The sequence below is a fragment of the Peromyscus maniculatus genome, chromosome 7, assembly GCF_049852395.1.
Source record: "Peromyscus maniculatus bairdii isolate BWxNUB_F1_BW_parent chromosome 7, HU_Pman_BW_mat_3.1, whole genome shotgun sequence".
Taxonomy (NCBI): Eukaryota; Metazoa; Chordata; class Mammalia; order Rodentia; family Cricetidae; genus Peromyscus; species Peromyscus maniculatus.
This window is the reverse complement of record NC_134858.1, coordinates 37,171,729-37,184,691: the sequence shown is the minus strand read 5'-3', so window position 1 is coordinate 37,184,691 and position 12,963 is coordinate 37,171,729.

Below are 12,963 nucleotides of genomic sequence, written 5' to 3'. Positions count from 1 at the left end.
CGTGTTCAGGTGATGGTAGTGGCCGGGTGGGAAGGAAACCTATTAAAACATCAGACAAAGATAGTGAGGAGTTCGGCTACTGTCATGTCAGAAGAACTGAAAATAAAAGAGTTTGCAAGAAGTGTAGTCAAGGATGCCAAGGTGGCAGAGGTTGGCAGATGTGACAAAGAGAAGGCAAGGCAGTTACAGATCCAGAGGATACACGGGAATGTGGATATTGATCTACTAGTGATTCTGAAGAACATATTTCTATTCCAGTATCTCTGTGTATAGAGGCGGGGGGTAGGGTGTGTCAGTAGTCTTACTGGAGAATATGCAATAGTAAATGACAGATGACAGTTGGTCATTTAGTCCAGCCTGCTCATTTAACCAGCTCAGTGGACAAAAAGGGGGGAAATGAAGATAATAAGCAGTAGCATTAATACAGAAATGAACCAATGTTTTATTTCTTAAAATGGGCGAGACTAATGCCTACCCATCTATAAAGGACTCATTCAAGAAACTGAAGCAATTAGAAGCAAAATATCATGCCGGGCGGTGGTGGCACATGCCTTTAGTCCCAGCACTCGGGAGGCAGAGCCAGGCAGATCTCTGTGAGTTCGAGGCCAGCCTGGTCTCCAAAGCGAGTTCCAGGAACAGCGCAAAACTGCACAGAGAAACCCTGTCTCGAAAAAAAACAAAAAAACAAAAAACAAACAAAAAAAAAAGAAGAAGAAGCAATATATCTATGGGTTGGGGTATAGTTCAGTTGTTAGAGCACTTGTTTAGTATGTACAGTGTCCCAGATTCAGTCCCCAGCACTACATGAAACTGGATGTGGTATGCATCCTTATAATCCCAGAACTCAGGAGGACAGGGTAGCAGTCTCAGTAGTTCATCCATCCACAACTAAACAGAATTCTAGGCCATCCTGGACCACATGAGACCCTGTCTTAAAAATAAACAATGAAAAGTAAGAGGGAAATTTGCCTGTTCCACTAGGATCCTTGACACTCTGATGATAACCGGATGGGTACACCTTCTCAAGACTGACAGCTCCCTTGACACAGTACCCACTCATCATGACCCCACTCAGGCCCTTGCCTCCACACCACGGGTCCAGAGCCTCCCTAAACCCACCCATCACTAAGTTGCTATCTTAAGAGTTAGGGGTGTAGCCGGGCGGTGGTGGCGCACGCCTTTAATCCCAGCACTCGGGAGACAGAGCCAGGCGGATCTCTGTGAGTTCGAGGCCAGCCTGGGCTACCAAGTGAGTTTCAGGAAAGGCACAAAGCTACACAGAGAAACCCTGTCTCGAAAAACCAAAAAAAAAAAAAAAAAAAAGAGAGAGGTGCAAAGATGAGTAAAGATGCTGGCGCCATGGTCAGGGAAATCCACCTTTTGGGGGCCTAGTCAGATTCACAACATAATCCAAACAAACATATTCCAGCTTGATCGCTAAAAAGGTAGAAATACTTCTATGTGCTATGCTAATAGGATCAGTAAAACGGTAGAAATACCTCTATGTGCTATGGTAATAGAGAAAAGAGGCCATTAGCCCTACCTTGGAGTATGGGAAAAGTTGCCCAGAGGAGATGATCCTCGGTGTTTATATTTGTAGGACATGCAAAAAAAAAAAAAAAAAAAAAAAAAAAAAAAAAAAAAAGCAGGCAAGGATTGCTGGGAAGAGAATTTTAAGCAGAGAAAACAGCACAGTCAACTCACAGGGGCCAAACAGAGTGTGATTTTTACAGAAAACATCATTGGTTTGCAATTACCATCATGTGAAGAAAAAAGATGCTTTGAATATGAGTCTGGATAGGTGCATGAGACGAGGGTATCAGGAACCAAGATCCTTCAGATTGTGTATGAGGAACCGGGGCACTGCTGAGGAATTTAAATGGCACTGTGTCATATGTGTGTGCAGATGTATGCTGCTTATAAATAAATGATCCCAAGAGAGTGATTCAATCAGCAATGTCTTTGGCTTTGATTTGCCCAACACCCAATTCACAGCAGCTCAAGCAACTGAAGGGTGATATTTTTCACTCAGGAAGTCCAGAGAAAGGAGGCTCCTACCCCAGTTTAGAAAACCAACAGGGCAATCAGGAGTTTTTGCTTTTGATCCTCAATGGTATTATTTAATGGTTCCCTGAAGGCAATTGCTGCTCAGGGATCATTTGTGGTGGGAGAAAGCGGCCAGGATTATCTTTTCTGAAGGAAGCCCAGGATTTCCCAGAGCTTCATAGTACACTTTTTTTCATATTTCATTGTCCAGACTTTGAAAGAACCACCTTATTTGAAAAGATGGCGCTAACAAAAAATTCTCCGCAGTTTCCATAATCAAGGAGGACAAGGAAAAGGAGTGTTTGAAATGAATGTGTAGATAGCCAACCAACGGGTATCTGCTACTAAGATTGCTCTGTATCAGAGGCTTGGAGATTGTATAGCTTATTAATAAATAGGACCCTGTACCAGGCATCAGAGGTGGGACCTGGCACAAAGAAAAACATTGGGCACATGTTTTAATTGGATGGACAAGGCCGTGGAAGGAAGGGTACTGGGGCTTGGTTACCATTAGCACACGATACGTTCTGAAATCGTAAGGACTTTCTTTCTGCAGTATCTGTAGACTTTTGATGTGTTCAGGTTAATGGTTAAAAACAGACAACATCCATCTTTCTGCCTTAGTACTGAATCTGCCTTTCCCTTTTGCATACTTTGCTAGTATGATCCGTACTATATCATACATAATGATCCAGTGACCATTAATTCCAGAGCTAAAATTATGCTAGGCCCTGTGGAGAATAAACAGGGTGGAGATCAGGAGGTAAAATTAGGAGGCTAAGAGCCATGCTAGTCTATACGTAGCTTATGTTCTATAGAGCACAACTGAAAAATAGTGTAAGAAAAATAGAACTGTTTGTTTGTAGCTTGGTACGTACCTGGATATCAACAACCCAGCCACAGGCCACAAGTCCTGCATAAGTTGGGTTTTATTTGTTTGTTTGCTTATTTATTTATTTATTTATTTATTTATTTATTTATTTATTTATTTATTTATCTATCTATTTTGCAGCGCTGGGGATTCAACCCAGGGCCTTGTGCTTGCTAGGCCAGTGTCTACCACTGAGTCACACCTCTACTCCATGAGTTGGATTCTGGTGGTTCAAGGATAGATCCAACCCCTGTTCCTCTCCCCATACCATTTTACAGAGCCATCTGACTGCCTGGCTCATGGAGGCCTGTTGGAGGAATCCATGTTCGTTCATCAACCCCCTCTAGCCTCCACAGGTAGACACACATTTGCAAGAATGTGCCTTGTGTCCTTTGTCTTCTCTCCTCTGGCCAACCTGTCAGAAGGAATGACAGGAACTCTGGGGACTCGACCTTGCTTATTTCTAAATACAGAGAAAATAAAACCCAAGGCCATTGAGAGTGTTCTAGAAATGTTTCAAGGATGTGGACAATTCCCGAGACTTTGAGCTCTCTGGAGTAGCTAAGGTGTGATCTCTTTTAGATTTTAACATGGAAATGATACCTTTCCTCATTGCACTTCTTGCCAGATGACATATACAGCTTTGCAGCTTTCCTTTATTTATAGAGTTAGAGCTCATAAAGCGTGCTGAGTTGGTCTGGGAGATGCTTAATCTGTAAGATGCTTGCTGTGCATGAAGAGGCCGAGACAGGGGAATCTAAGAGACTCACTGACCAGCTAGTCTTGTGAAATTGGTGAGTTTAGATTTAGTGAGAGACCCCCATCTCAAAAATAAGGTAAGGGGTGACAGAGGAAGACCTCTAGTTTCCACACACACATACACATGTACATATGCACACTTGCACCCCCACACATGTACACATACATGTCCAGTATGTTAAGTAGATGAATGCTGATGCATAGCTATTGTGTCAGGAGCAAAGAGCACTGCCCTTCTCTTATTGCTAATACCATAGTTTTAATACCTCTGGACACAGAGGCAATGAAGGATTTGAGTTATGATTCTGAAATATTCCCCTTGGTCTGCCCTGGTCAAGGAATAGGGACTTGCTTGGTAAAAGGACTTAAGGAAACTTGGATTAAGTCCTTAGAGCTTGGGCTCTTTCCTCCACAGGCCTGAACTCTGTTTTGCTCATTCTGGGATCCAAATAGCGACTGTGTTATTGCCATGGGATTCTGAACACTCAGTAACTGACTAAAGGTACATACAGGAGAATCACTTCATAGTTCATTTTTATGAGTCTTAGACCCTAAGAAGTTCACAGACTTCCACCTACATTAACTTGCATTATCTTTCTCCCTCCCACTCATTTCTGCCTTCTTGAATTCTTCTAAAGAAGTATCTTGAAAGAACATGAGTGTCTATTTTGACAAACAAACCACACCTCCCTTCAGACACTCCAGTGCTCAATTTCTGAAATCACCGAAGAGTCTGATAAACAGTCCCAAAAGACAGAAATGCTGCATTTGCTTTAGGCAGCTTTATCTCTCGGTTTTGTTTGTACACCCCAGCCTAGGATGGTAACTGCTGCATAAAAACCACCAGAAATGTCTGCACACAGCAGCAGTCAAGTTAACCCCAGACTTTACCCTGCTAATGTGAACTAAACTGAATGGTAAGTTTTCCAATTGGCTGACTTGTTCTGGGTCTGGTTGGATGCTCTGGGCAGACAAAGCATTAGAACAAAGAGAAGGGGGTGGGATGTGTGCTGAGTTCAGGGGAAAAGGAATGTTCTTTGGAGGGGTGAAGTCAAATCGTTATAACGGCAGGAAGTCCATCAAAGAAGAGGACAAGGGGAGCATGTCACACAGGAAGCTAGAAGCAGGTGTGGGACACACCAAAGACAGCAGTTGGGGAGATGAGGAAGCGAGCCATTAGGGAACAGGCAATGCATCATTAGCAACACACCTCAAAACCTTCTCTATAGAGTACTGGAAGAAATTCATATCAACAATGAGAAAGGGGTGGTAGACTTCACTTCTACAAAGACTATTAATATTCCATAATGTTGTGTGTGCACACATGCGTGTAGGATACATGTGTGTGTCTGTGTGTGGAGGCTGAACACATTTTCTCATCCCTGCCCACCATTTAGTGCTCTGTTATATGGAGAGACTGGGCTGGGTTTGAGCATCCTCAATATCCCTCAAATTTTCTGCACTGTCTAATTATTAAAATTTGGTTTGTCTGATTCTGGTTTTTTATTAAGCATTCACAAGGACAAGTCTCTGCCCTGGACATGCTCCTGGTCCTCTGCTTTCAAGGACCACTGAGAACTGGAATACAACATCCATATAGATGTTCCAGCGGTTCTGTGCTTGTTATCTTCTATATGGAAGGACCTTAAGAGAAAGCGTAGGTATCTAAGGAGAAATCTTACAAAAGGATGCTGCACTTCAGTGATGCAGATGGCTTTGCATGGTGGCATGTTCATTCCTGTAGACATCGTGTGAACGGAAGTGTTTCTGGCACTTTTTATGTAACTCGACAGTGTTTTACTATGAGGACAGACAAAATGCTTAGCAAGTGGCAAGCACTCAGTATTTGTTTTGTGCCCCCCTGTCCACCAAAACAGATGTATTTCTTTTCCTATAAGGCACAAGACCAAACCCCAGTGTATTGTAGTAATCAGAGCATGGGGCTTGGTAAGAGCTCTCAGGATTCCTGTTGATGGACCATTCACTCTAGGACAGGAACATGGCTGAAGATGTTGTCTTTCATACCGACTGCTGTAGACACTGAAGCCTGGAGACACTGGCCAGCTTGCCAGCGTCACAGCCTTTCTAAGACAAAGACCTGCAGTGGAGCCAGGGTCATCAGATTCTACACTTGCATTGTCACTCACTAGTTTTGAGTCTCTCTTTGACATCTCTATAGATGAGCATGTTTTTTTTTTGTTGTTGTTGTTGTTGTTTTTTACCCCTGCCCTCCATCTATTGTTCTGTCAGATGGAGGGACTGAGCTACTTTTGGTCATCCTTAATAGCTCTCAGGTTCTCTGCATTGCCCAATCCTTAATCTTAAACAGGACATTCGTGAGGACAATCACAATCAGCCTAGGGTGTATGGGGAAAGTGTGAGATAAAGCGTATCTTCATTTAATTACTGTCCTCTGAGAACATTCTTGAAGAGACCAAAGCTGTGCGACCTGTTGGAACTTACTAGTAAATTCGGGGAAATGCACGCAGAAAGCAAAGCGTACGTGGACATTTGCAGAGACAACTCACGTGAGCCCACTGAATGATAGCCTGTGCTGCAGAACAATCAAGCAATAGTGATGTAATAACGAAACACAGGAAACATGACGTGCCAGCTGCTCAGTGCTCAGGAGGGGTGAGGGAAGGGCGTGAGAACCTGTCCTGTGCTATCCTCAAGAAGCACAAAGGAAATGTGGGCAAAGGAGAGGGGGAAGGGAGAGTCCAGAGCAGGGATGGATTGAGACAAAGGCACCAGGTGATAGCGTAAGAATGCCTCCCGAACACATCTACTGTAGCACACTGTGTGAAAGGCTGGGAGGAAAGCAGACAACAAGCCCAATTTCCTACCATCTCTAATTTGGAAAGAACCCAAGAAGACAGGTGGTCTAGCTTCATCTAAGTGAGTAAACCCCATCTGTAGCCTCTCTCTGGCCTCACCAGGCAGGCCACTGGATTGTGGAACTGCTTGGGCTGTGAGGAGGGACGCTTTACTTGCTGAAGCTGATGTTATTTGGGTTTTCAAGTAACCTCTTCTGGCTTCGATTCTGCTCCCGTAAGTTATATGTAGCTGACTTAACACACTTCTCCCTTTTGATTCTTTCAGCTATGTAAAAGTCACCACCAGGTTTCTTACATGGATTTACAACTTTACATGGAAGACCCTGTCCATTTGTTGCAGGAGTACCTATACTTGTGTGTGATCATGTTTGTGGAGGCCAGAGGTCAACATTAAATGTCTTCCTCCATTGACATCCAACTTGGTTTTTGAGACAAGGTCTCTCACAGAGCCTGGAGCTTAATGATTGAGTTAGATTAGCTGGCCAGCAAGCCCCTGGGATCCTCCTGTCCCTGCCTTTCTGGTGCTGGAATTACACATGAACATTGCCACAGCACGAGTGCCAGAGATCAGAACTCTTCTTCTTATGCTTGCGTGGCAAGGACTCTACTCTCCTCAGCCCCTCTGCTTCCTTTCAACTCTTAGAAAAAGTGTTTTAAAAGGGTGTGGTGGCTCATGTCTATAATCTCAGCCTCCAGCTGAAGCAGTAGGATTGCCATGAGTTTGAGGTGAGCCTGGACTGCATTGAGTTTCAGGTCAGGTTGGGATATATAGTGAGACCTTGTGTCCCCAAACAAGAATGTTTCATGATCTATTGAGTTAGTGGTTGATCTCGACTGTCCCGGGGGGGGGGGGGGCGGATTTTGTTTAGCTGATGTCCCTTAAGGGAGAGCTCTCAAGACCTGATCATGGTCCCAGGGGGACTGTCCAGCAGACCTGTTTCAGACACTTGGGTGTAGACAGAGCCCAAGAGCAACTTAGAATTTGTTGCAACTATTCTGAGCACCATATACTTTGGTACATGTGTGTACCATCAATCAAATTGCTATGGGTTTTCCTTATATAAAAACCTTTTGCTGACATTCATGTTTATAATGACATACAGATACTTCTGGATACAGTGCTGAAATACACTATGTCTGGCATTTCCCCAATTTCTTCTCATTCGTTTGCCATTCCTTGGGTTCCATACAACCTCCCTGACTGCTATTGGTAACAGCTTTGCTTTTGAAATGCTTCACAATCCCATGTTGTAAAACTATATAATTTTTCTGAAGATCCATTTCATACTCACTGGTCTTAAATTTGTAGAATATGCATTTTCTTTTTCCTCATTTTTAAAAAATATTGGGACAATTGCCCACTTTTTAGTTTTACATGATCTTCCTTATTCTTCATAATTATAATGCACACACACACACACACACACACACACACACACACACACACACATTCTCCAAACCAGTGGGAAAATGTGCACAATGGAGTAGGAGCACTGTGTCTGGAGAGTTCATGGTAAGCCATGTGATTGACAACTGACATAAGCACAGAGGAGGGGCAACCTGAGGAAGTGAAGGAAGAGCTACCATCTACCTCTGCATCAAGGATGGCTCTTTAACTTGTCACAACTGTGCTCGTCAGCTCCTATTTTTGCAACATACCTGAGATAATCAGAGCATTAAGAAGACACATGGTGGCAGGTGGTGGTGGTGGCGGTGGTGGCGGCGGCGGCGGCAGCGGCGGCGGCGCACACCTTTACTCCCAGCACTCGGGAGGCAGAGGCAGGCGGATCTCTGTGAGTTTGAGGCCAGCCTGGGCTACAGCATGAGTTCCAGGACAGGCTCCAAAGCTACAGAGAAACCCTGTCTTGGAAAAAAAAAGAAAAGAAAAGAAAAGAAAGACACATGGCAGAGGCAGACGACTGACCTGAGCTTGTGGGGGCTCATGGACTCTAGACTGACAGCTGGGGAGCCTGCATGGTACCAACCTAGGCCCTCTGCATGTGGGTGACAGTTGTGTAGCTTGATCTGTTTGTGGGGCCCCTAGCAATGAGACCAAGATCTGTCCCTGATGCATGAGCTGGCTTTTTGGAACCTATTCCCTATGGTGGGATGCCTCTCACAGCCTTGATGCAGTAGGAAGGAGCTTAGTCCTGCCTCAACTTAATGTGCCATGCTTCGTAGACTCCCATGGGAGGCCTGTTCCTTTCTGAGGAGTGAATCGGGGGAGGAGGGGAGGTAAAGGGATGGGGAGGAAAGGAGGGGGGGGGGGAAACTGTGGTTGGTATGTAAAAGCAATTTTTTAAAAATTCAATAATAATAAAAAAAGACACATGGTTTGCTATGGCTCATGGTTTTAACACCTTCAGTTCACCGTCAATTCTCCACGTTGACTCTGCGCCTGTGGTGAGGCAGTAAGTACACCATAGCACACGTGTGTGGCAGAGTGAGACTGTTGACTTCAGGACTGGTAGGTCAAAGGGAGGAAGAGGAAGTAGATAGGATCCACCATCCCCTTTGAGAGCATTCCTACTAGACTATGTCTCAAGAAGTTTCCTCATTCCCCAAAAGCACCCAGATAAAGACTAGTGATTTAACTCATGGCCCTTTGGGGGAACAGTCCAGATCCAACCATAGCAGTGTGTTACCGCATTTCAGGGCCAGGATTGGGGAGACCAAAGAGGAGGCCCTTACCATAGGTGAAAATTGTGAAGAGATTGCCCCACACTCTGTGATCCTGTGTGTGTGTGTGTGTGCAAGCATGCAGCATATGCCTAAACATCATGCAGAAGCTACAACGCAAAAGTCAGAATGTATCAGCACGCTGTGGTTTTGTGTGGTCTGTTTCTCTCAGTTACAGCTCTCCTGAACTGTGTTTCACAAGCCATACAATTTGCCCACTTTGAAGGGTACAACCCAGTGATTTTTATTTATTAGCATATTCACAGAGTTGTACAATCATCATCTCAATCATTTCCAGACTATTTCACACCCCAAAATAAGTCCTGTGCACTTTAACAGTTTTTCATAGTCCCCTATCTTGACAACCTTGAGCCGTTATTGGTCTGCATTATGTCTTGATGGATTTGCTTTCTCCCTACTATCTTTTATGAATGAAAACATATAATGTATGCTTTTTGTGTGTTTACTTAGCACAGTGCTTTTTAAAGCTCACCTATATTCAAGCATACAAATCAGCAATGTGTTCCTTTCAGGGCTGAATGATACCCCTCTGTGTATATGGACCACCTAGTTAGTTATCAGTTGATGCACATTTGAGCTCTTCTTATCTTTTTTCCATTATGAATAATGCCAGCATGAATACAAGGTTTTTTGTGGATATAAGTGTTCATTTTTCTTGGTAAATAACTGAGTATGGAATTTCTGGTCATATGATAACAGTTTTAAGTCTTTGTGTTAGACTATCTTGCAAAGTGACTATCTTATGTATGGGGATTGCAAATTCTCTCTATCCTCATCAACGCTATTTTTATATTAGTTTTTTCCCTCTTTGCTTAAGAAGCAACTTAAGGAAAGAAAGATTTGTTTTTGCTTCATGGTTTAAGAAGGGATAGCGTCCATCATGGTGGGAGGGCAGCAGGAGCCTACGGCAGCTGGTTATATCGCTTCCTCAGCCAGGAAGCTGGTGCTGAGCTAGCTTCTCCTCTTCTCTTTTTCTTTCTTTCTTTCTTTCTTTCTTTCTTTCTTTCTTTCTTTCTTTCTTTCTTTCTTTCTTTCTTTCTTTCTCTCTCTCTCTCTCTCTCTCTCTCTCTCTCTCTCTCTCTCTCTCTCTCTCTCTCTCTCTCCCTTCCTTCCTTCCTTCCTTCCTTCCTTCCTTCCTTCCTTCCTTCCTTCCTTTCTTTCTTTCTTTCGTTTTTTTTGAGGCAGGGTTTCTCTGTGTAGCTTTGTGTCTTTCCTAGAACTCACTCTGTAGCCCAGGCTGGCCTCAAACTCACAGAGATCCACCTGCCTCTTCCTCCTGAGTGCTGGGATTAAAGGTGTGCATCACCACCACCAGGCCTGTTCTCTTTTTTTTTATCCTGACTCTGTGGGTTCAGGATGGATCTTCCTTCCTCAGATACACCTCTCTAGAAACACCCTTTTGGAAATGCCCAGAGATATGTCTCCTAGGTAACTCTAAATCGGATCAAATTGACAGTGAAGATTAACCGTCATAGCCATCACCTGCTTTTTGTAGTATAATCATCCTGGAGGCTGTGCAGTGCATCTCACTGTGGTTTGGACTCTTATTTCCCAATGACTAAGGATGTTCACTATCTTTTAGCGTGTTTATTGGCCATCCGCCTTCTTCAGAGAAACTCCCATTCAGATCTTCTACACACTTGCACTGTTTTTGTCTTTTTATTGTGTACCTCTAGGGGTTGTTCTTTTTGTTGTTGTTATTTTATTTTACTTTGTTGTTACTGTTGTCTTAAACAAGATTAGGAAAGGGAATCTAGAAGAGTTCTTTCTTGCAGTTGACCCAAAGAGTTGCAGTTTGACAAGACAAAGATGTCTTAGGTATCTCCAGGGACTTTATCACTCAGTTGTAGCCTGATTTTTGAAGGGCTTGAATCTAGAAATGGATGGGTAGACTTCTCTGCTGTTTGTGGTTGACTTAAGGTGATGTAGAATTCCTCTTTGGACACAACCACCAGCTCTGCTCTTGGCCCACTCTTTTGCCCATCATTCCGTAGTCTTTTGACCTGAGATCCTTTTAGGAGATGACTCTTGATCATCTTTTGCTCTGCTAGCTGCACATGTGTGCTGGCGCTTTCTGGCACCTCTCACCTGCCTGCCTACGCAAACTCTCTCTGGACTCAGTGCCAAGCATCAGTATGATTTCCACATGGCCTTTTATGGGGTCACGGTAATGATGGGACTCTTGTTCTCTTCCCGTGGACCGTCTCTCTCTCCTGCCTGCCTTAAGGCAAATTCACAAATACTTCAGGATGCTTCATATGTTTTATTTTTTCCCTCATCCTATAATAGACCTTCTGAGCCCCTGACCCAAAGGTAGGGGATTCTTGAGCAGAGGTGAGATGAGCAAGCTTTGCTCATTCTGGGAGACTCTAAGAGTATGTCGTTCACTCTTCTTCCCACCCTCTTTTCAATTCTTTCCAGGGAAGTTCTTAGATCAGTTTCTGGAGGCCCAGAGTCTTGTGTCTTGGAACTGAACAGATGGTGGTGACTGTGGCCCCGAGAGCCACAGCATATGAAAAGAATGCTGCTGGCTAGGCTGTCTGGCCGTTTCATGAAATCTCAAATCTGGTGGGTTTCATAGAAAAGGGCAGTCCTCAGGGCCCAGCCATGTTTCTGTTTTTGTTATGAGGCAAGTTCTGGTTAGAAGAGTTGCATCCCAGGCTGGACAGTGGTGGCACCTGCCTTTAATCCCAGCACTCGGGAGACAGAGGCAGGCAGATCTCTGTGAGTTCGAGGCCAGCCTGGTCTACAGAGTGAGTTCCAGGACAGCTAGGAATGTTGTATAGAGAAACCCTGTCTCAAAAAACCACACACACAAAAAAAGGTGCATCCCCAGTTACCACCCCACCATGGTCTTCATCTTCCTTGACTGACTTGGAAAGTCCTGGATGTCATCCCAGCTGCACTTTTCTTGGTGGAACTGAATTTAATCCAATGCTTTAGTGACTCCAGATGCCTTTCTGCTACGCTGGGATATTGTACAAAATTAGTCCCAAAACCTTAAGAGACATGTGGAGCTTTGGAGATGAGCCCAGATTCATCCTACCTTGAACCATGATAGGAACTGAAACCCTGATACCTGACAAGCAGCCACTCAGGAAGGAGGCAGGTGGGCAGGCTTGCTTGGGTCCACAGTTTGAGGGGTCCAGTTCATCATTGTGGGGGAAAGCACAGTGCCAAGGGCGTGAGGCAGATGCTTCTATTGTGTCCACGGCAAGGAATCAGAAAGAGAGGGCCGCTGGTGTTCTCTCTGCTCACTTCCTCTTCATCAGTCAGGCTACACCCCCCCCACCCCCCCACCCCCCCACCCCCCCGCCCTGGCATGTTTCTGCCCACATTCAGGATGGGTCTTCCTTCTTTTTTTTTTTTTTTTTTTTTTTTGGTTTTTTCAAGACAGGGTTTCTCTGTGTAGCTTTGCGCCTTTCCTGGGACTCACTTGGTAGTCCAGGCTGGCCTCGAACTCACAGAGATCCGCCTGCCTCTGCCTCCCGAGTGCTGGGATTAAAGGCGTGTGCCACCACCGCCCAGCCGGGTAAACATTTCTGTAAACATTCATGGACACAACACGTGTCCAAATCTAGCTGAGATGATAGCAAGGGTTAACAATCAAAGTCCAATATTATAGGTTGTTGTTTTTCTTTTGGAAATGAGATATATTTTGAGTGAAGGCCATTTGGGAAAATCGTTTTAGTGTCCACAGACCTTCAAAGCCTAGAATAAATCTGGGGATGGGTTTGTGAGCTAGGCTTG